At 48.9% G+C, this 21,934-nt stretch overlaps 1 protein-coding gene across 2 annotated transcripts in view; it reads right to left on the bottom strand.

The window, feature by feature from the left end:
* The window catches only part of NOS1 (nitric oxide synthase 1), a gene marked incomplete at its 3' end in the record, with an annotated part of 178,291 nt that extends 156,605 nt beyond the window's left edge, over positions 1-21,686 (bottom strand). Inside the window, exon 1 of one of the 2 annotated variants that reach the window (XM_083417445.1) lies at positions 21,375-21,686. The remainder of the gene's footprint in view (positions 1-21,374) is intronic. The other variant, XM_083417446.1, reaches the window with a different exon arrangement.
* Positions 21,687-21,934: the final 248 nt, after the last annotated feature.

Here is a 21,934-nt window from a genome sequence, read left to right as displayed (position 1 = left end):
CTTATAGGAATAATTCACAGCAGACAGCAATGCAAGAACTCCAGTTGTGCTCTCCCAAACAGAAAAGAGCCCTAAAGTTAAGAGATCTCTCTCTCTCTCTCTCTCCCACCTACCAAACTCACGTCCCGTAGCCTCCTCTTCCTGGGGACTGGGATTCTCCACTCAGCTCCCAAAGCCAGGAAACTGAAAAGACTCAGAGGAGTGGAACTCCGGGAGCTTCGGAAGTTTTGCTGTGAGATGTCGCCGTGCTGGCCAAGATCTCCGGGGAGGGCTGGGAGCCAGGAAGGGGTGGGAATGGATACAGGTGCTCTCCTCTCCGCTATCAATACTTCTCCCTGCGATAATCCCAAGCCAATTCCGTCCACCCAGCTTCCGGCAGGGAGAACTGCAAGGACGAAGTCTGATGACACAAACTGAAGGCACCTGTTCAAGCTACTAAAAAGCCTTCTCCCCCAGGGCCTGATCCGCAGATTCCTTTTCCTTTGGAGTTTAAAGACGAAGCAATGGGGATGGAGACTCTTATCCTCTGCTTTTTTTAAAGCGCGCACACAAACCTGATCTTCAGGTGGGCAGAGGAAACTCCATTGTGAAGCTGTTGCATTGCAGCAGGCCACAAAGTTCAGTTCTATCCATCTGGGTCTAAACAGAGACAAGGGTTTCTTGTTCCAGAGCAGGTGTTAATTGACATGCAAATTGTATTGTCTCTTTACTCAATGGTGCCAAGTGGCACAATGGTTAGAGGGTCAGACGAGGCCCTGGGAGAGACCAGGATTCGAATCCCTACTCGGCTGGGAAACTCACTAGGTGGCCAGTCACTGCCTTTCAGCCTAACCTACCTCACAGGGTTGTTGTGGGGGTTAAATGAGCAGAGGATAACCATGTATGCTCATAGAAAAAGTGGGATATAAATGCAGAGGGGGAGGAGAAAACATTATCACCAATTGCAAGGATAATTTTGCAAACCTTTGAGCTCCAACTCAAGCATGGGAACCCTTGGACATTGCTGAACTAAGTATTTATTTTTAGTTATTAGTTCATGGCGCTGGACTAGATTCTATGAAGATCTTAGGGTGGTTCACAAGGTAAAAAAATACAGGTAAAAGCAAAAAATAAATAGTTAAAACAAAAACTGCAAAATAATAACCCCAACGCGGGTGGCCCTGTGGGTTAAACCACAGAGCCTAGGACTTGCCGATAAGAAGGTCGGCGGTTCGAATCCCCGTGACAGGGTGAGCTCCTGTTGCTTGGTCCCTGATCCTGCCAACCTAGCAGTTTGAAAGCACCTCAAAGTGCAAGTAGATAAATAGGTACCGCTCCAGCGGGAAGGTAAACGGTGTTTCCGTGCGCTGCTCTGGTTCACCAGAAGCGGCTTAGTCATGCTGGCCACATGACCCGGAAGCTGTATGCCGGCTCCCTTGGCCAGTATAGCAAGATGAGCGCTGCAACCCCAGAGTCGGTCACGACTGGACCTAATGGTCAGGGGTCCCTTTACCTTTACCTCCCAAATACATCTAAAAGGCTGTAGAATGTTAATCAGCCAAAGGCCTGGTTGAAGAGAAAGTTTTTGCCTGGCGACTAAAGATATATAATGAAGGCACCAGGCAAACCTCCCTGGGGAGAGCATTCCACAAACTACAACTCCCATCAGCCCCAGCAATCATGGGATGAGAGGAGTTCTAGAGCTTAGCAACACTGGGAGGGCCAAAGCCTCCGTACACCTGCTCTCCCCCAAATTGCCACCCCTTTGCCATTTTATGCCAGCCTTCCCTTCTAATAACTCCATGTCATCTACGCTGATTGGCAGCAGGTCTCCAAACACGACATTTCCAGCCCTATCTGGAAAGTCTGAATGGAGCTCAAGGCAAGTTTCCATGCACCTGGTTGGCCACTGTGAGAACAGGATGCCGGACTGGATGGGCCACTGGCCAAATCCAGCAGGCTCTGCTTAGGTTCTCATGTCTAAGGCTGACAAATGGGCGGTGTGGGAAACCATGGAAGCATGGAAGTGATGATGACAGTAGCCAATTTGTGTGTGTGTGTGGCGGGAAATTGCAAGGATGGATATCTGAACCCTTTGGGGGCCAGTATCTGGCCTGAGCTTATCTGCTATCAACCATTTCTTTTTATTTCCGCCTGGTCTCGTGGGCAGACTCTTCTGGGGGCTTTGGGGTGGGGAGGGAGGAAGCAAGAGACATTGGTGAGAAAGTTTAGGGCTGCTGTAATTGAGTTTGGGATTAATGCACCAAATGGCCTCTTGCTCGCTCGCCTGCTGCCCAAGCCTGTTATTGTCAAGGCGACTTTCCATTGTACCTGCCTTCTCTTGCAGAGAAAAAGGCCATTCATCACCTCAACGGCTAGTTAGGGCTGTAATGTTATGGGTATTTTTCAGCTAGCCAGGCCTGCTAACCGAAAAGGACGGGCATTAATTGGCTTGCTTGCTAACAGTCATGGTTATGTACAGAGCAGAGATGGGGAAGCTTTTTCCCAGTCTGGGTACCACATTTCCTTCTGGGGGTGGGGGGACATGCCAGTGGTGGGCGGGGCAGAAACAAAGGTAGGTGGGGCACCAAGCCAGGAGGCTAGTTTACACACACACACACACACACACACACACACCCGTCTTCCCCCTTCCTTCAGGCAAGCAAGAGGCATTATCAGAGTTCAAGACACCACTCCAGCCAGGGACAAACTCTGAAGGAGTGTTGGTAGAGTATCATTATTATTACAGACCCTCCAAGTGTCCCTATTTTTCCAGGGATAGTCCCGGATTTACAGAAGCTGTCCCAGTTTCTGATTTGATCCTGTAAATGTCCTGCTTTCCCTTAGGACGTCCCTATTTTTATTGGAGAAATGTTGGAGGGTATGGAATTCTGCGATCCCCGAGGCAAGGAGATAACTAATTAGACAACCTTTAGAAGACAGCCGAAGGCAGCCCTGTATAGGAAAGTTTTTTTAATGTTCAATGTTTTATTTTTATATGTTGGAAACTAATAATAATAATAATGATAATAATGATAATAATGATAATAATGATAATAATAATAATAATAATAATAATAATAGAATATTTTCATCAGAGAAATGTTAGAGGATATGCTATCATCATCATAATAATAATCATCCAATATATTTATATTCTGCCTATCTTCCAAGCTGGGATTCAAGGCAGCTTACAACATTCAAAAACATTATAAAATACAAAGGAATAAAAGCGAACTAGTTAAAAGCAATGATTAAAATACATCAGAACACATTTAGAAGCAGCATTTAAAATGCAGTTTGCTCTGACCGCAGCCAAGTGGTCAGCATCGCCTGGCACTTTAGTTTCCAAAGGTCTCTCTGAGCAGGAAGGTCTTGGCCTGCCGGAGGAAGGAAAGCAAAGAGGGAGCGAGTCTGGCCTCTCTTGGGAGGGAATCCCACAATCTGGGAGCAGCCGCAGAAAAGGCTCCCTCTTGTGTCACCACCAACTCTGCCTCTGATGTTGAATGGACTGAGAGAAGGTGTTCACCCTTGGATTGAAGCATAGGGAGACACAATCTTTCAGCTAGTCTGGGCCCAAGCCATATAGGATTTTTATCGGTCATAACCAGAACTTTGAATTGTGTCTGGAAATGGACCGGTAGCCAGTTTTAACTGGGGAGTAACCTGCTCCCTGTAACCAGCCCCAGTTCAGGAATCTGCCCCCAGCATTCTGTGCCAGCTAATGCTTCTGCACACTTCTCAAAGGCAGCCCCACCAAGAGCGCATTACAGGAATCCAACCAGGATGTAACTCAGGAATGAGCCACTGTCACCAGATCAGACATCTCAAGGAACGGGCAAGGTGCCAGACGAGCCGTAACTTTGCAAACACACTCCTAGCCAACACCAAAACCGGGTTCAGGGCAGAATCCAGCAGTACTCCCAAACTGTTAACCTGGGCATGGAGAGTCTCTATGGCCAAAAAGTCTTCAAGGCCCTGGGCCTGAGATTCCCGAGTCCTAGTATAGAGCACAATCAGGATGCATGGCATGTCAACACGGACAAAGAGCCTGCACTCCAAAATTCAAAACAGGGACAACAGAGGGTGGGTGTTGCTTCTGTTTTCATCTGAAGCACTTCAAATGAGCCAATCAAGGGAATTTGCAGAATTACAGAAGATGCTCACAAGTGCGGATTTTCTTTTTTCTTTTTAAAATGTGTTATCCAAAAATATACATATACGTTGCTAAAAGTTTTACTGTGAAATGGAACAGGTTAAAGAATTTATAGCAAAATGGGCACAGGGTATAGGAAAACAGTATTCAAATGCAAATCTCAGAACATCTATGATTAGAAGGATGTGTGCTCTCGCTCTCTTTCCTTTAAGCATGAATAGTAGCGAAAACTGTTTTAATGGGATGGTCATATGGCATCTCACTTTTAGCGATGATGAGTAAAATCAACAAGGACCACCAGGGTTAGGACAAGATATTTTGCTGTTGGAAGCAAAGGGAAAAGAAGGTCCAATTAAATGTACAGAACCTGACCAAACTGGCCCCTGAATCTGACTGACAATGCGAAACCATCTTTCGGGATGAGTGAACGTGTCAATTTGAGTTTATCTCAGGTCCTCACTTTACCAGTACTTAGTTCTCTACATGGCTGCATCAGTCTGCAATTCCCCCCGCCCCGCCCTTTAAAAGGCCCTCAGGAAAACTTGCCAGCATAGCTCAGATGGTAGAGCATGAGACTCAATCTCAGAGCCGTGGGTTTGAGCCCCATGTTGGGCAAATGATTCTTGCACAGCAGGGGGTTGGACTAGATGATCCTCGTGGTCCCTTCCAACTTCATGATTCTAGAGCACATGTCTCCTACTGTACACATTTTTTGTATGCAGTTTTGCTTGATACATACACACCTTGGCAAGCTATGCTCTCCTAATGCACTGAATATGTGGTTTTCACTAATAAATTCATATTATGCACACTTTGCCCTGATACGCACATTTTCACGCGGGTGGCGTTGTGGGTTAAACCACAGAGCCTAGGACTTCCCGATCAGAAGGTTGGCGGTTCGAATCCCCGCGACGGGGTGAGCTCCCGTTGCTCAGTCTCTGCTCCTGCCAACCTAGCAGTTCAAAAGCATGTCAAAGGGCAAGTAGATAAATAGGTACCACTCTGGCGGGAAGGTAAACGGCATTTCTGTGTGCTGCTCTGGTTCGCCAGAAGTGGATTAGTCATGCTGGCCACATGACCCGGAAGCTGTATGCCGGCTCCCTCGGCCAATAAAGCGAGATGAGCAACCCCAGAGTTGGTCACGATTGGACCTAATGGTCAGGGGTCCCTTTACCTTTACCTATCCAGCTGCAGAACTGCATTGCAAAATTCAGAGATGTGTGAATCTTGAAGGGTAGATGTGCTTCATTTTGCACGCTTTCAACACAAAGTGAGAATTTAAACTCTAACCCAGGAGTCGGCAACGTAAGAGCCTGCTGGATCAGGCAATGGCGTTAATAATAATAATAATAAAATTTTATTTATATCCCGCCCTCCCCAGCCGAAGCCGGGCTCAGAGTGGCTAACAACAGTAAAATAACACAGCATTCTAAAATCAATTCATTATAAAATCAGTTCAAATCAAATTGATGGCAACCACTGGGCTAGAGTTCTGTGAAGAATGACCAAAGGAGGGGGTCAGGCTGTGCCTTGGCCAAAGGCCTGGTGGAATAGCTCTGTCTTGCGGGCCCTGCGGAAAGATGTCAAGTCCCTTCCTGGTCCAGCATCCTGTTCTCACAATGGACAACTAGATCCTTGTGGGAAAGCCTTGAGTGGGAGCCAAGCACAAGGGCCCTCTCCCCTCCTGTGGTCTCCAGCAACTGGTATTCAGAAGCATTTCTGCCTCCGACTGCAGAGGCAGAGCACAGTCAGCATGGCTAGGAGCCATTGGTATCCATGAGATCCTTTCTGGCTCCACAAGCCAGATAGAAATCCGTGGGCCAACTTTGACAGGTGGGCAAGACAACCCACCTGCTAATCAGCTGATGGGGAAGGGAGAAAGATGTGATTTGCCAGCCCTTAACTGTGCTTCCCAAAGCGCTGAGCACAGGGCTAGCCAAAGGACTTCTTCTCCCTGTCTCTCATTTTGCAAACATTGGCTGCTGTGCCCTCTTCCCAGCAACGTACTCTGACTTTGAAATTGTGTGTCCAACACATGAGTAAAACACACACACACAAACTTAAATGTTCAGCAGCACAGGACCAGCTCACCTATCAAAACGCCCCTGACTAGTTCCTATCTTGCGTTAACAATGCAGGCTGTGCAACATTCATTTGTTCTGAAACAAAACCATTGCAAGTAACAAACAGATTATAAAAGAAAAACAACAGCTCCAGCTTGCAGCTTGGCTTGGCTTCGTTCAAGAAATCGGATCAGATTCCTAGCAGGCTGTTGGGGACTCAACAAGTCCTCCTCTTCATTTTCATTTTTCAGATGCTTGCTTTCTGCATCTTTCTGGTAACTTTCCAGCTGCCTAGGAAGGAATAAATGTCTTCGGCACACGGCGAGCACCGAGGAGTCTCAGAGAATGTGCGCTTAAGGAGGTCTGTAATGAGATGGTGGATGCCGAGGGAGAAATGCTATCTGGCCGGCATTTGCTCAGATTAAAACGGAACATTGCCCTTGGTAAATGATAAAAGGTTTTGCTGTGCGTAGAACACCTTAACCCTCAAGGTGCGGGGCAGGCAGAGAGCGGTAATGTCCAGCCCAGGCCAGGGGCCTGATCTGGTCCTCCAAACAAGTGGCACCCACCCTGTGGAACGCCCTCCCACCAGATGTCAAAGAGAACAACAACTACCAGACTTTTAGAAGACATCTGAAGGCAGCCCTGTTTAGGGAAGCTTTTAATGTTTGATGTATTACAGTATTTTAATTTTTTTTTTGGAAGCTGCCCAGAGTGGCTGGGGAGGCCCAGCCAGATGGGTGGGGTATAAATAAATTTTATTATTATTATTATTATTATTATTATTATTATTATTATTATTATTAACCTGGGACCTTCTACATGCAAAGCAGATGCTGTACCACTGAGCCATGGCCCTCCTGCCCTCACCCCCAGTTCATAATGGAATTTGCAAAGATCAAGTCCCTACAGAGACCCTATACCTGGCCAGCATCCCTAACAATGCTCTCCAAGTCTGAGAGCAAAGCAAAGCAGCCCATTCATGCAGGCAGCCTAGCAGAAGGGCATCAGAGTTGTGCCACACTCCCTCTACTGGTTTCCCTCAGCACACAGAGACACACTGGCGAGGAACAGCACCATAGCCTATCCAGCAGCCCAACTGGGAAGCAGCCAGTCCAAGGAGACCAACGACTAGAGCTGTGGTGTTCCCAGGTTACAGGGGCTCGAAACCCCAGTACTATTTCTGCAGCAGGGTCCCAGTCTCCAGTGGCCTGGCACTGCCCAATCAGCATGAAAGGGGAGCTTTTTTATATAATTAATTTTTATTCAGTTTCCAATATACATTCCATCCATATTTAACATTCGCCTTTTACATATACATCTTTTGGACTTCCTTCAGCCTATCTGACAATTCTCCATATTGTCACTACTACTCACATTTCTTAAATTTATATTGCACTTTACCAATCTTAATCTTATCATATCATTCAAGCAACATTTCAATCGATCTTTTTCACAAAGCTTCTTGAAAGCCAACAAGCGTTAGTTGCTCCTCACATACATTTTTGATATATTCTGTAAATTTATTCCAGTCCTCGGAAAATCTCTGGTCGCGTTGGTTCCTTATTTTTTCAAAAAAGGGAGCTTTTTAGCCACTGAAAAGAGGTCTTCTCACCCTTTGGGCTGAGTGGAGCCAATCCGAGTGAAAGGAGAATCCTGAGGATTGGCTCCTAGGGTCACTCTGGAGAAGGCCCATATGGGAAGAGCCCTGGGGAAGAGTTGTTCCATGTGCTCCAAAGCTAAGCCTTTAGGACCACCGAAAACACCAGGCGTCAAGGAAACGGCATGCATGTTGTGTTACGTAAAATGGAACTTCAAGGAAAAGCACAACCGAAGTCACTTTGAAAGGTGAAACTGGAATCTTCCAACCATCAACTTCAGATAATTCTTTATGAATGTGATATGTTTCAACTGTTTTTAATTCTGAATTTTAAATCGCTGCAACCCACCCTGGGACCTGCTGGCGAAGGGCAGGTAACAACAACAGCACAATGGCGATAATATAGTGTCTTAGAGCATCGGGCTTCAGGAGACGAAACCGCCCACTTCCCGTCTCAGGCCACACACAGGCTGCACATGAGGGAATACGGTCCAAAGGCATATTGAGGCCCCCACCCCACAGAACCAGGGAAGCTGCTCATTTACCCAGAGTAGCCATTCTGATCCATGCACATCTGTGAACTCAGGAAAACCTGTGTGCTTGCAGTAGGTCTGCGACGGCAACTCTCTTCTCCCCATAGCATGACCCCTTAACCCAAATAGAAATACCACATGGCCCCATTAATTCCAGCCCGTCAACTGTCTCTGATCTTGTTTGCTTAAGGGAAAGGTCAGAACGCAGTGGCAGAGCCCACAATTCGCAGAAGGCAGAAGATCTCAGCCGCAATCCCACACGTTTCCATGAGAAGTCACAGGAAGGAGTCAAGCGGGAAAGAGCTCTGTCTGAGACTCTGGAGCCCGAAAGCCAGGCAAGGTAGACCATGTTGAGCTAGGAGGCTGACCCGTTCATCAGGCCCTTTGTTCCTATGGGGCAGTCACTCTGCCTCAGCCTAACCTACCCCACACGGTTGATGTGTACAGCTATATTTATGTCACCACCTGCTTTTGGAGGCAAGCCATAGCTCAGTGGTAGAGGCCAGCTAGCAAGTGGTTCCTGGTTTAATCTTAAATATATCCAGGTAGTTCAGTGTCTGGAACCCTGGAGAGCAGCTGCCAGTCAGTGTAGACAGCACTGAGTTAGATGGATCAATCATCTGACTGGGATATGAAGCATCTATCCATGTTCTTATACAAGGCAGGAATATTAAGGAATATTAAGGAACCCTGGAGAGCAGCTGCCAGTCAGTGCAGACAACACTGAGTTAGATGGATCAATCATCTGACTGGGATATGAAGCATCTATCCATGTTCTTATACAAGGCAGGAATATTAAGGAATCAGAACCAAGATCCCTGTGGCATGGCTTAATTCCCTACTGCCCCAGGAAGGTGAGCAAGGGACCCAGCCGAGGAAGGCGCCTGCCAGCAAAGGGCTCGCGAATCGTAAGATCCTGATTATCATCAGAATTTTAGATCGCCCAGCAAAGATGCACAGACCTACCCGCCATCACTCCCTCTTTCAGCAGCCCGCAGATGTCTCGACTTGCCCTTCATCTTGGGGGTGTACGAATTTCATTTGAACTTCTTCTTTTTTAATCTCAGAGGATCCATCAAGAGATAAGATTTCCCTCTGTGAATCTCAAAGAGGTATCTATCGATTTTCTTGTCCCACAAAAGTAGAGGAGCAATCAAGAGTGTTGTGGGGTGTGTGTAGTTGGTTTTTTTTAGGACTGGTCACCTGTTCTTCCAAAGTCAAACTGGCCCAAGGAATTAGCATTTCTCAGAGGGCAGCTGCTATATTAATTGATCAAGTGCTCCTTGAGAGGTCTGGGACAGAAACTCTTCTCTCTCTCTCTCTGTCCCCTCCTTTCTCTCACACACATCCAGGCATCTTGGCAGCCAACCAGGACATTGTCATCCCAACACAATGCCATTTGCCTTGATGAGGCCCCGTTCGATCAGCCTCGCGCGTCACTTTGTTCGGTGAGGTGGCGCGATTCGAGGGAAAGGGTCAGGAGCCGGCTACCCTAAACTGGCAGAGCCAAGTCTGATTACGTCCTTGCAGGGCTTAAAGCTCCCTGCGACCCACCGGAGCAGAGAAAATCTGGCTCAAGAGAGAAATCCAGCTTGGACCAATTTCACACATGCTGTTTTAAAGCACTTCTGAGCCCCTCTCTTGCAATTGATGTGCTGGTGTTAAAGAGAGAAATGCTTCCTTTAAATAAAATGTACCTGTCACTAGGTTTTAAAGTCAACAGAGGGCAATTTGACATTCCTGGCATTTTTTTGCGTCCCGCTGAGGAACAGATGCATTCTATCTGAAGTGCATTTTAGGGCTACCTCCACAATATTTGCTGTTGTTGTTGTTGTTGTTGTTGTTGTTGTTGTTGTTGTTGTTTTATATCCCGGACCAGGATTCAAGGCGGCTTACACAAATTAAAACAACACAGATAAAATGCAAAAAGCTACTGTGCATATAAAAGGGGGAATGTAATTCTGCTACATAAAGGAACTTGCTAGTGCAAGTTAGGAAGGATATTAATAAACAATATACAGTATCCTCTCCTGCCACCCTGAACATTCCCACATCCTTGATAACCCTCTCCTCCATGAATTTGTCCAATTCTCTTTCCAAAGCCGTTCAAGTTGGTGATCTTCACTTCCTCCTGCAGGAGGGAGTTCCATAGTTCAGCTCTGCCCTGCACAAAAAAGCTCTTTTGTCTGCCCTGACTCTTCCAATATTCAGCTTCACTGGATGTCCAGGAGTTCCGGTGTTACGAGAGAGGGAGAAAACCTCCCCTCTGCCCATTTTCTCCAGGCCACGCAAAACTTTGTAAACTTCCGTCCTGACACCATTTACTCGTCTTTTCCCGAAACTAAAAATCCCCCAAAGCTGCAACCGAAATTGCAGTATACAAATATTTATAGATAGATAAGTAGCTATATGAACATCTGGAAGGCCAAAAGTTCTGCATCCCGGCCTGCAAGGTCTGAGATGTAAACCAAAGTCTACTTAATTTCCCCCCTTTTTTAAAAAAAAGTAAAGTTCAGAAGATCTGAGATAGTTTGGCAGATTTCGCTAATGAGCACACACTGTCACGGAAAGGAAGATCTCAGGAGAACTCACTTCTTCAGCTCCAGCTTGGGTTGCCAAGTGCTTTGCCCAGAAAGGGCACAGCGCCACACCTCTAAAGGTGTGCCAAAAGATCTGGAGGGTTTGCAGCTGCCGTGCCTCCCGTCTGTTCCTTTACATCACCTCTTGTCCCAGTATTTTTGCCCAAGATTGTGTGGGGCACAATCTTGTTGACAACCTCATATTATTAGTATACAGTGGTACCTCGGGTTAAGAACTTAATTCGTTCTGGAGGTCCATTCTTAACCTAAAACTGTTCTTAACCTGAGGTACCACTTTAGATAATGGGGCCTCCCGCTGCCACCACTGCGCAATTTCTGTTCTCATCCTGAAGCAAAGTTCTTAACCTGAGGTACTATTTCTGGGTTAGCGGAGTCTGTAACCTGAAGCATCTGTAACCTGAAGCGTCTGTAACCCGAGGTACCACTGTATATATATATTTTAAAAAGAAGTGTTACAGGTTCATAAGTTCAGAGCATTTAAATGTGGGAGGACTTTTTTTTTAGGAGGGGTTACGCTCAATCAATAACAGCATCTCCCAACCTGAGGGGCACATTTCATTCTGGGCAACCACCCAGGAGCCACATTCCGATAGTGGGTGTGGCAGATCTGAAATCATTTAAGCACAGGGAATTTGTTTCCGGCTCTTTATTTTAATTGCCATTTTTAATATATATATTTAAAATGGCATAATTGTCTTTATTGCTGGTGTTTTTATTCCGAAACGGCTTTGAGATATTTCATGAGTTCAGTACTTCATTATGACGATCACAGATCAGCCACTAAATTATAGTCAAATGGATACAATTTGCAAGGCCATCAGAAGACTATTAAAAATCAGCAGTGCAGCAAAACAAAAAACAAAAACCTAGGATGTGTGTGTGTGCGCGCGCTCTGCTGCTGCATGCTTCCAGCCACACTTAAGATGGATTACTGAGCAGTAGGATAGTTAGTAAAGAGGTTTAACCACCCAGTTCCTACATATAAATGCTTGCTAATGCACAAAACATTGCTACTTGGGTAGTAATTTCATTCGCAGCATCTAACAGGAAGGAGGTGGTGTAAAACTCGGGCCAGTTGTCTCTCTGTTCTTACTGGGAGGGGTGACCATCCAAGTCCTACTCAGAGTAGAGCTCTTTGAAATGGATGGACCCAACTTTGTTGTGCCCAGTGATTTCAATGGGTCCACTCTGAGCAGGACGAACATGAGATACAACCCATTAAGGCAGTGGCTTTCAACCAGTGTGCCGTGGCACCCTGGGGTGCCTTGAATGATAGTCAGGTGAGTAAGGGGCTGGCTTTGGCCAGTCTCCATTGGGCCACTAAGGCTGGGGGCATCCTCTTCCCAGGTCCGTGTGGGGCAGTTTGAGGAGGCCCCTCTTTTTAGGGGGCTGGGGGCATCTCAGAGACCAGGGGAGGACTCCTAAGGTGAGGAGGGAAGAGGAGAGGAGGCTTGAGGGAACGCTCCACAAAAGAGGGTGTTTGAAAAAGGGTGAGGAGCTGCTGGCTCTGCAGGCAATGGGTGATATAACTGGGCTTCTGAGGCTCAGAGCATGTTTCCCTACAGGGGAACAGCAGAAAGAATGTAGTTGGTCATGGGAGCTGTGGACTCAAAAAAGGTTGAAAACTTCTGAATTATGGACATAAGAGCCCTAGTAGATCAGGCTGATTGCCGCTCTAGTCCAGAATCCTGTTTTCACAGTGGCCACCAAGGAAATCTCTCAAGTAGGATCCAAGCACAAGACTCCCTCTCCCTTCCTGACATTTCTAGCATTCAGAAGCGTCGCTGCCTCTGACTGTGGGGCCAGAGTACAGCGTATGTGGCCAGCAACCATTCAGAGCCTTACCCACCACGAAACCCATTGTTTCTGTGTGATATGCAGGTTCTTAAAGACCTCTGTTTCCCCCGCACGCTTTTATGCCTCTTTGCCGAGTGCGCTCTTAAGAGACTAAGTGTGAAGATGCCTGAAGCCAACGGTATTGGCTATCCGAGCCTATAGCGCGATGGAGCTCTCGGAGAATTCCTAGGGAATGCCAGGGGCGTCGTTTTAATTTTTAACTAAGCCCCACGTGCTCTGCAGGCCAGACCGCGGTTATTTCCCTTTCCATGCCAATGGCTGCTTATTTAGGAAGTCGCTTCAAATCAAGTCAAATGAAATCCACAGCCTTGCCTCCAGTGGCGGCTGTCGCGCACTGGGACTGGCAGGGAGGCCCACAGTAGGTGGCGACAGAGAGAACTAATTCCAGCCTTGTCCCTCGCCTTCCTCCCTGCTGAGTTCTACCAGAGCAACACAGAGACTCAGGAGGAGGAGGAGGAAGTTAGCAGGCTGTGCCAACCACTAGGCTGGTTGAAGGAAAAAGGTATGCCGGTGAGAGCTGGCTGGAGGGCACACTGATGCTGGTGGGGCAGTGCCCCATTCGCCCTTCTGGATCAGTCTTCCATTAACTGCTCCTGAATAAGGAGGCTCCACGTACTGTCACAGTCCGGTTCACAGGCGATTGAAGTCCCAGCAGTGGAGATTCGGAGGTCGAAAAAAACACCACAGGCAACACGCTTGCCAAACCTTCTGCCCAAGCCTGCCATATATGGAAAATGCCAGGGAGGGGGAGGGAGAGAAGTCTTGGGACTGACAGATCTAGCTTTGAATCAGATTTTAGGTCCCTGCTTCCATCCCCAATGGCATCTCCCGGTAGGACTCGGAAAGCCCCCTGCCTGAAACCCTGGAGAGCCACTGCCAGTTAGGGTAGGCCAGGGTTTCCCAAACAGGGGTCTCCAGCTGTTTTTGAACTACAACTCCCATCCTCCCTGAATTGTCATCCAACAGCAGCTGGAGACCTAAATTTGGGAAACCCTGATGTAGACAATGCTAATCTAGATGGACCAATGGACTGATTCAGCTTAAGGCACCCTCCTCCATTCCTAAATTTTTGCAGGTCTCTCTAAGCCAGATGTTCTCGACCTGTGGGTCCCCAGATGTTGTTGGACTGCAACTCCCGTCATCCCTGAGCTCTGGCCTTGCCAGCTAGGGGTGATGGGAGTTGTAGTTCAACAACATCTGGGGACCCACAGGTTGAGAAAGGCTGCTCTAAGCACTACATTGGACAGCCACAAGGACACCACCCTAAAAGACCATCAATGTGTTCAACCTTATCTACCCTGGCAGAGACATCACAAGTACACAGGAAGCTTGCCTTATGCAGAGTCCAACCAGCTTAGCATTGCTCTTCAGATAAATTTCCAGCCCTACCTGGAGATTGGAACAGGAACCTTCTGCATGCAAGGCAGATGGCTCTACCACTGAGCAGCATGATCAATGCTTCTCTGGAGAAAGAGTGGGAGGGCCCCGGAGACTCCCCGAAATATGCGGAACAAAGGAGAACCGCCTGTTTTTGGATGGAATTCCCCATTCCTCATTCCACAGGCAAACTCTCCTACAGCCCACCCTCAGAGATCTGAAAAGCAGCGATTCCACTTTGCAGAGCCAGCAGTGATCCTCACACCAATATCACACCCCGCCCTGTCGACAGCTCTCAAAAAAGGCGCACCGGCTGGCTGTGTGCAGGCATGTCCCTCGGACAGCATCTCTGGCATCCAGGGATGAAGAACATGAGAAGCAGCACCAGCAAGACATCTGGATGCCTGCATCTTGGGACCATTTGGATTTTGGAAACCAGACAGCTGGACCAGTGCTGGGAACCTTGCCTGCAATTATCACAATCGTATTTAATATGCAGAGCGGGGGGACCTGCGCATGAGGTCCAGCCCGCCTGCGGATAGCAAGAGGGGGAAAGGGGTGGCAGAAAAGAGAGAGGGGAAGAAAGAAGGGAGGGCACTCACTTTTAGAAACACAGAATCAGCCTGATATCAAGCTGGAGGTTTGGTCCATCTAGCTCTGTTACCAGCACTGACTGGCAGCTGCACCCCATGGTTTAAGGAGGGGGGGCATTCCTAGACTTTCCTGGAGAAGCCAAGGATTGAACTTCTGCATGCAAAGCAGGTTCTCTCCCACTTAGTTATGACTCCTTCCCTAAAAATGAAGTTGCTAGTCCTCACCGTTCTGAATTAAAGGCAGGTTTAAATAGGAACATAGGAAGGTGCCTTATACCAAGTCAGATCCTTGGTCCATCTAGCTCAGTATTGTCTAGACTGGCTAGCAGTGGCACTCCAGGTTTTAAGTCAGGAATCATAGTTGAAAGGGACCCCACGGGTCATCTAGTTCAACCCCTGCAATGAAGGAATCTAAGCTAAAGCATCTGTGACAGATGGCCATTCAACCTCTGCTTAAAAACCTCCAAGGAAGGAGAGTCCACAACCTCCGGGGTCTCTCTCTATCCTACCTAGAGATGCCGGCGAATGAAACTGGGACGTTCAGCGTGCAAAACAGGTGTTCTCTCATTGAGCTATGGTCCAATGACAAAGACGCCCCCCGCTCAAAAAAATAAATAAAAATATCACTGTCTCTTTCTCATACCCAGGTGCTTTAAAAGAAATCTTCAGCATCTTTAAAGAAACCAGCATCTTTAAAGAAGCCAGCATTTTCCTCTGCTGGTTCAGAACTATGGCAAATGGATCACCTATGAAAAGAGGTGCCAAACCCAGATAATGCAATGAGACCAGCAACCAGCCCCCGAGACCCTGAATCCAGGCCATTTAGGCTTTAAAGACCAGCAATTTAAACAGAGAAAGGAAGCACACCCTGCGCATCAATCAGGAGCATAGAACAGAGAAATCTGCCTTATATTAGCCCATCTAGGCCAGTATTGTCTACACTGACCAGCAGCGACTCTCCAGGCAGGGGACATTCCCAGCCCTATCTGGAGACGCCGGGAATTGAACCTGGGATCTTCTACACATCTGTCAAATGAGTTATGGTCCTTCCTCTTTGTTTCTTGCCCCAGCCCCACCAAGCACAGGCACGCAGCCTGGCCCCAGATGGAATGCCTGATGGAACACAGGCCCTGGCAGGAAGCGGATTCCCCACCTGAAATATCAGCCCACATTCCCCATCCCTGATGGTGCACCAAAAGGTGGGCTTTGAGGAGGCATTTGAAGCTCCTAAGCAAAACTGATAAATTGTAGGAGGCAGGTCCAGGTGCAAAGCTGGAGAGGAGCTAAGTGACAGCATGGAGCAGAGGCAGAGGATGCTTAGTTACAACATGAGGTTTAACTTGGCTTCTCACGTATCTACTGGTACATACACAGCCCAACGCATCAGGCCAATGGCCCACTGAGTCCAGCATCCTGTTCTCAGAGTGGCTGAACAGACCTGAGCACAACAGCATTCTGCCCCCCTGCAATTCCCAAAACAACAACAAACAAACCTATGGTCACGAAAGCATCCTCAATAAACACACGTCAGTTCATGCATAAGGTCCATCCATGTAATGGTGTCTATTCCACCTGTCTGTTCATAAAGTCCAAACAATCCACATGAAAGATTGTTACAGTTCCACAAAATCTTTTCAAGGAGTCTAGACAAGGATTTCCGGAATATTGGCCTTGTTTCGCCGTCCTGGGCTTCATCAGTAGTTAAAGCACTAAGTAATGCAAATAAATATCTCACATCATGATCTCACATCTTACAGCAACAATAATACCAAACAATAAATAACTGTACATACCATATGTGATATTACAAGACAGTGGATCTTATGGCATAGTAGTAGCTGTGGTAAGCAGCAACTGTTACAAAGTAGGGTTATGTGGACAAGCACAAACTGACTAGAGAATGATCTGATCCACTGGGTCTTCTGCTTTGTTCATTTGTTGAACCTTATGAGTTACTTCTGTTGAAATTTGATACAATGAATAGTATACCTTATTTATCTAAGAACACAGCCGGTTACGTCCCCTGCAATTCCCAGCAACTGGTTTTCAGAGACATACTGCCTTTGACAGCGAAGGTAAAGCATGCCCACCATGCCTAGTAGCCATGGGCAGCCTCATCCTCCATGGGTTTGTCTTATCTCCTTTTTAAGACATCCAGGTTAGTGGCCATCCAGTGGCAGAGAGTTCCACTGTGCACTGCACAAAAAAGTCCTTTCTATCCTGACTCTCCCAACCAGAGCTTTCCAAACTGTGTGCCGTGACACATTAGTGTGTCGGCTGCAGTGTGCAGGTGTGCTCCTTCCCGGTCTGGAAAAGGGTTAGATAACCACAGAGCCTAGGACTTGCCGACCAGAAGGTCGGCGGTTCGAATCCTCGCAACGGGGTGAGATCCCGTTGCTCGGTCCCTGCTCCTGCCAACCTAGCAGTTTGAAAGCACGTCAAAGTGCAAGTAGATAAATAGGTACCACTCCGGCAGGAAGGTAAACGGTGTTTCCGTGCGCTGCTCTGGTTCGCCAGAAGCGGCTTAGTCATGCTGGCCACATGACCCGGAAGCTGTACGCCGGCTCCCTCGGCCAATAAAGCGAGATGAGCGCCGCAACCCCAGAGTCGGCCACGACTGGACCTAATGGTCAGGGGTCCCCTTTACCCCTTTAACCTCCCGCTTGCTAGTAAAACTGCATCGTGAAATGATGCACGTTTAAAAAGTGTGTCAACAACATGAAAAGTTTGGAAAGCTCTGCTCCCAACGTTCAACTGACCATGAGTTCTCATGTTAGGAGAGAGGGAGGGAACAAACTTTTCTCTTTCCGCTTTCTCCATCATTAAAAAAAAATTCTATCTTGTCTCCATTTCTCTAAGAAGTCCCAAATGCTTCGGCCCTTCCTTGCAGGGGTGTTATTCCATCCCTTCAATCATTTCTTTGCCTGGGGGGAGAACGAACAGCCCCCCAAGTTGGGCATCCCTGTGTTAAGTGTAGGTTGGAAACACAAGATCGCCCAGACCCGCCTCTGCCTCACAGAATCGCAGACTTGTAGAGTTGGAAAGTACCACAAAGGTCATCGAGTCCAGCCCCTTGCAATGCAGATTTTTTTCACCAAATGTGGGGCTCAAACCCGGGACCCCGGGATTAAGAGTCTCGTGCTCTACCGCCTGAGCTACCCGTCCTTTACATTACAACCAGTTCTCCTCCCACGACCTCCCGTTGCTGCTGCTACTTTGCTTGTTTCTCAGCAAACCACGTTGCTCCTGATGTGAATCACAGCTGTTCCTTTCCCCCTGCCTAAGAGTCACTCTCTCTCTCCTTAACAACAACACCCCCACTAGGCGGGTTTTAATCCCACCAGCAAAAAAAAGAGGTCTCTAAAGTCCCCGGGGGAATCTATAGAAATGGAAACCACACCCCCTGCTAGGAAGGCTCAAGCATTTTGAGTACACAAGGTAGGAAAGGGTAAGTCACCCACTGCCTGCATAGGCCGCATTCACAGAGAGAGATCAGGGGCCCCACCTTTTCCTGTAGAGAAGAAAAACTAAGAGATAGGGCACAGAGGCTTCCTATGGTTTGCAGAACAAAAGGATCAGGCTTATAGCAGTGTGGGGAATCTCAAGAACCCAAGGCAGCCCTGTTTATCTTTCCTATGTATTCCCTGCATTTCATGGAACTGTAGAATGGGATGGGGTCCCAAGGCTCATCTAGTCCAACCCCCACAATGCAGGAATCACAACCAAATAATCCCTGACAATTGGCCACCCAACCTGTGTTTTTTAAAAAACCACCAGTGAAGTCAGTGCTGTAGCTATGGGATGGGGGGGGGGGGTTGCCCTGGGTGAAGGCTCCAGAGGACGCCATTGAGGCTCCCAGCCTGTGTGTGTATGTAAATGTAAAGGAGGGGTGCCAAATTGGGTCCTTGACCCGGCAAAATAAAGCCTCATTTCGCCCATGATGAAGGAGAGACCACCACCTTCCATGGTGGCTCATTCCACTGTAGAACAGCTCTTACCATCAGAAACTTCTTCCTAACATTTAGTTGGAATCTCCTTTTCTGTCATTTGAATCCAATGGTTCCGGAGCAGCAGAAAAACAAGCTTGCTCCATCTTCCATGTGACAGCCCTTCAGATATTTGAAGATGGCCATAATATCCGTCTTCTCAGTCCTCTTCCCCAAGCTAAGCAGAACCAGCTCCCTCAGCTGTTCCTCATAAAGCTTGTTTTCCAGGCAAATACAACCCCACCTTTTTCTCCAGCGAGCTCAAGGTGGTGTACATTGTTCTCCTGCTCCCCCTTTTATCCCTACAACAACCCTGTGAGGTAGGTTAGGCTGAGAGAGGCAGTGACAGGTCTGAAGTCAGCCAGTGAGCTTCATGGCTCTGTGGGGATTCAAACCCTGGCCTCCCAGGTCCTGCTCCAACACTAAGCCAGGGTTTCCCAAACTTGGGTCTCCAGCTGTTTTTGGACTACAATTCCCATCATCCCCAACCACTGGTCCTGCTACCTAGGGATCATGGGAGCTGTAGTCCAAAAAAACAGCTGGAGGCCAAAGTTTGGGAAACCCTGCTCTAACTGCTGCACCAAACTGGCTCTGTACACTCACCCTATCTGGCCTGCAATACACTCCCTGGACCACGCCCCCTCCTCACCGGCCACACCCCTCTCCACAAGCCACACCCCTGAGTATTTTTGCCTGGTTGGAATGTGTCCTTGAACTCTGACGACGACTCCCACTTGCCTTTATGGGGGATAAAGAGGGGACGCAAGGGTGTGTAGAAACTAGCCCAACCCAGAAAGGTACAGCTTACATTTGTTGCTCCGCCCACCTGGACACACATCCCCTCCGGCCATCAGCATGTGGCCCCGTAAAGGTCACTCAGAAAGGAATGTGGCCCTCAGACTGGAAAGGGTTCCCCATCTCCGGTGTGCGGGGCTGCAGTTTTAGCCATATTCCGTGAGATGATCCAACGGGCACATGCTGACATTGGACTTCATCATATTGACCATGGGCTTACTCCTGAGTAAACATGCATACGGCTGCGCTGTGAATAACATGCACAGAAGTCAGCCACTGCCACAGAAGCCGAGGCCTTTCCAGCAAATTGCAGGCAGGAAAAATAAAATCCTCAAGAGGGCACAGAGCAGGACTGGTGGGAGACATGGCCTGCGCCAGTCAGAGATGTCCAGATCCTCACATCCAGCCCTGTGGGGAGGGGGAGGACACACACATGGGACACCAACGGAGGGACACACCTTTGCTACGGGCTCCCTAAAAGAGAAAAACTCCCAAGACAGAATGGAGCATCCTTTGATCCAGAAATTGTGCTCCCACACTATCTGCACACTATACTTTTAAGAGAGGGGACGTGGGTGGCGCTGTGGTCTAAACCACTGAACCTCTTGGGCTTGCCAATCAGAAGGTCAGCAGTTTGAATCCCCGCAATGGGGTGAGCTCCCGTCGCTCTTTCCTAGCTTCTGCCAACCTAGCAGTTCGAAAGCACGCCAGTGCAAGTAGATAAATAGGTACCACTGAGGCGGGAAAGTAAACGGCGTGTCTGTGCGCTCTGGTTTCCATCACGGTGTTCCATTCCACCAGGAGTGGTTTAGTCATGCTGGCCACATGTCCCAGAAAATTGTTTGTGGACAAACGTTGGCTCCATTGGCCTGAAAGCGAGATGAGTGCTGCAACCTCATAGTTGCCTTTGACTGAACTTGACCATCCAGGGGTCCTTTATCTTTACCTTATACTTTTAAGAGCACATTCAAAGCACATCAAAGCCCCTCAAAGAATTCTGGGCACTGTAGTTTCCCCCTCACGGAGTTCTAATCCCCAGCAACCTTTAGCAAACCACAGCACCCACAATTCTTTGAGAGCGCAAAAGAAATGTGATTCTATTATGCTTCATAGTTTGCACACAGCCTTAGAAACCAGCAGCCATATAGCACTGCAGACGTGGATTTAACGCAAGCCCCCCCCCCCCTTTGCAAACTAAATCCATAACCAGGAAGGTTCAGGAACCCAAATCCCACCCCTCACAAAAATAATCTTTTACTGGGCCATTTAGAAGCGGGGGATAAAAGCTTCCCGCCCCCTTCTCTCAGACAATTTAGCAATATTTGATCCTGCCCCCCCCCCGGGAAAAAGCGAGGAATGATGTGGGGGGCGTTCGAAGCTGGGTTGCTATGGGAAGCCAGCGCGCACGCAGACAGCTCTCTGCCCCTTCCCCCGTCCTCCTCCCACCCCCACCTCAAATTCCGAGTCGACGGTCGAGATCCTCGGACCTAGGAGCGAAAGGGGGCGTGCAATCGCAACCCCCTCACCCCCACGCAAACACTTTCCCTTTCGCGCGAGGCGCACGTGCTATATTTGGAAAGCCGCTAGCCCGACCGGCGGCGGCACCTCTGCGCAGCTTCCCGTCGAGAGAAAGGAGGAGATCCCCGACCGCCCTCCCCGCGCAGGAAGCTGGAGGGGTAGAGGAGAGGGGACGCCCCCTCGGAGGAGGGAAGGAGGCAGGCGCCGGGGCTGTCGCGGGGCCAAGAATCCGTCCCTTCCTCTCCCCTACCCCTGAGCCACCCCTGCGCCTCGCCTCCCCTCGAGCCAGCCCCCTTCCCCCGCCCCCAGTCACTCGCCTGCCTGGCTCCCGTCTGTCTGCCTCTCTCCTCTCGCTCCGACGGCAGGTCGCCCGCAAGGGCGGCGGGAAGCGCGCAAGCCCCGAAGGCTGTGCGCTCTCTCGCTCCCCCCGACGGCGAGCCTTTGCGCACGGCAGAGCGCCTTTACCGCCGCTTCTCTCCGTTGGCTGCCGACGCCTCCCCCTTCCTTTGCCCTCTCGCGGCCTCGGCCTCGGCGGGCGGCTTCTTCTCGCGCTTCCCAGGAGAGGCGGCGTGACCTTTCCGCCCGGGGCGCTCGTTGGAGGGCGCTGGAGTCCGACGGCTGCGCGGAGAGGCTCGGCGCGCGAGAACCGGCGGCGAGCCTAGCGAACCTTTTTAAGGAAGGGGGGTAGTGGCGGTAGTTAAGGGTCGGACTCTGCCCAGGCCGCCTGCTCCGTCTCTCAGCCCGGAATCCAACAGGTGGCCCGACTCCGTGGGATGTGCATCAAATGTTAGTCCCACTCAGAGTAGGGCGCGCGTGCGTGTCATTCCCTACAGGCAGCTCCGCGGGATGCTTCAGTATTAATCCTACTCAGCGCAGA

This window comes from Podarcis tiliguerta (genome assembly GCF_965153285.1).
Source record: "Podarcis tiliguerta genome assembly, chromosome: 16".
Classification (NCBI taxonomy): domain Eukaryota; kingdom Metazoa; phylum Chordata; class Lepidosauria; order Squamata; family Lacertidae; genus Podarcis; species Podarcis tiliguerta.
This window is presented reverse-complemented; position numbering and strand designations above follow the sequence as displayed.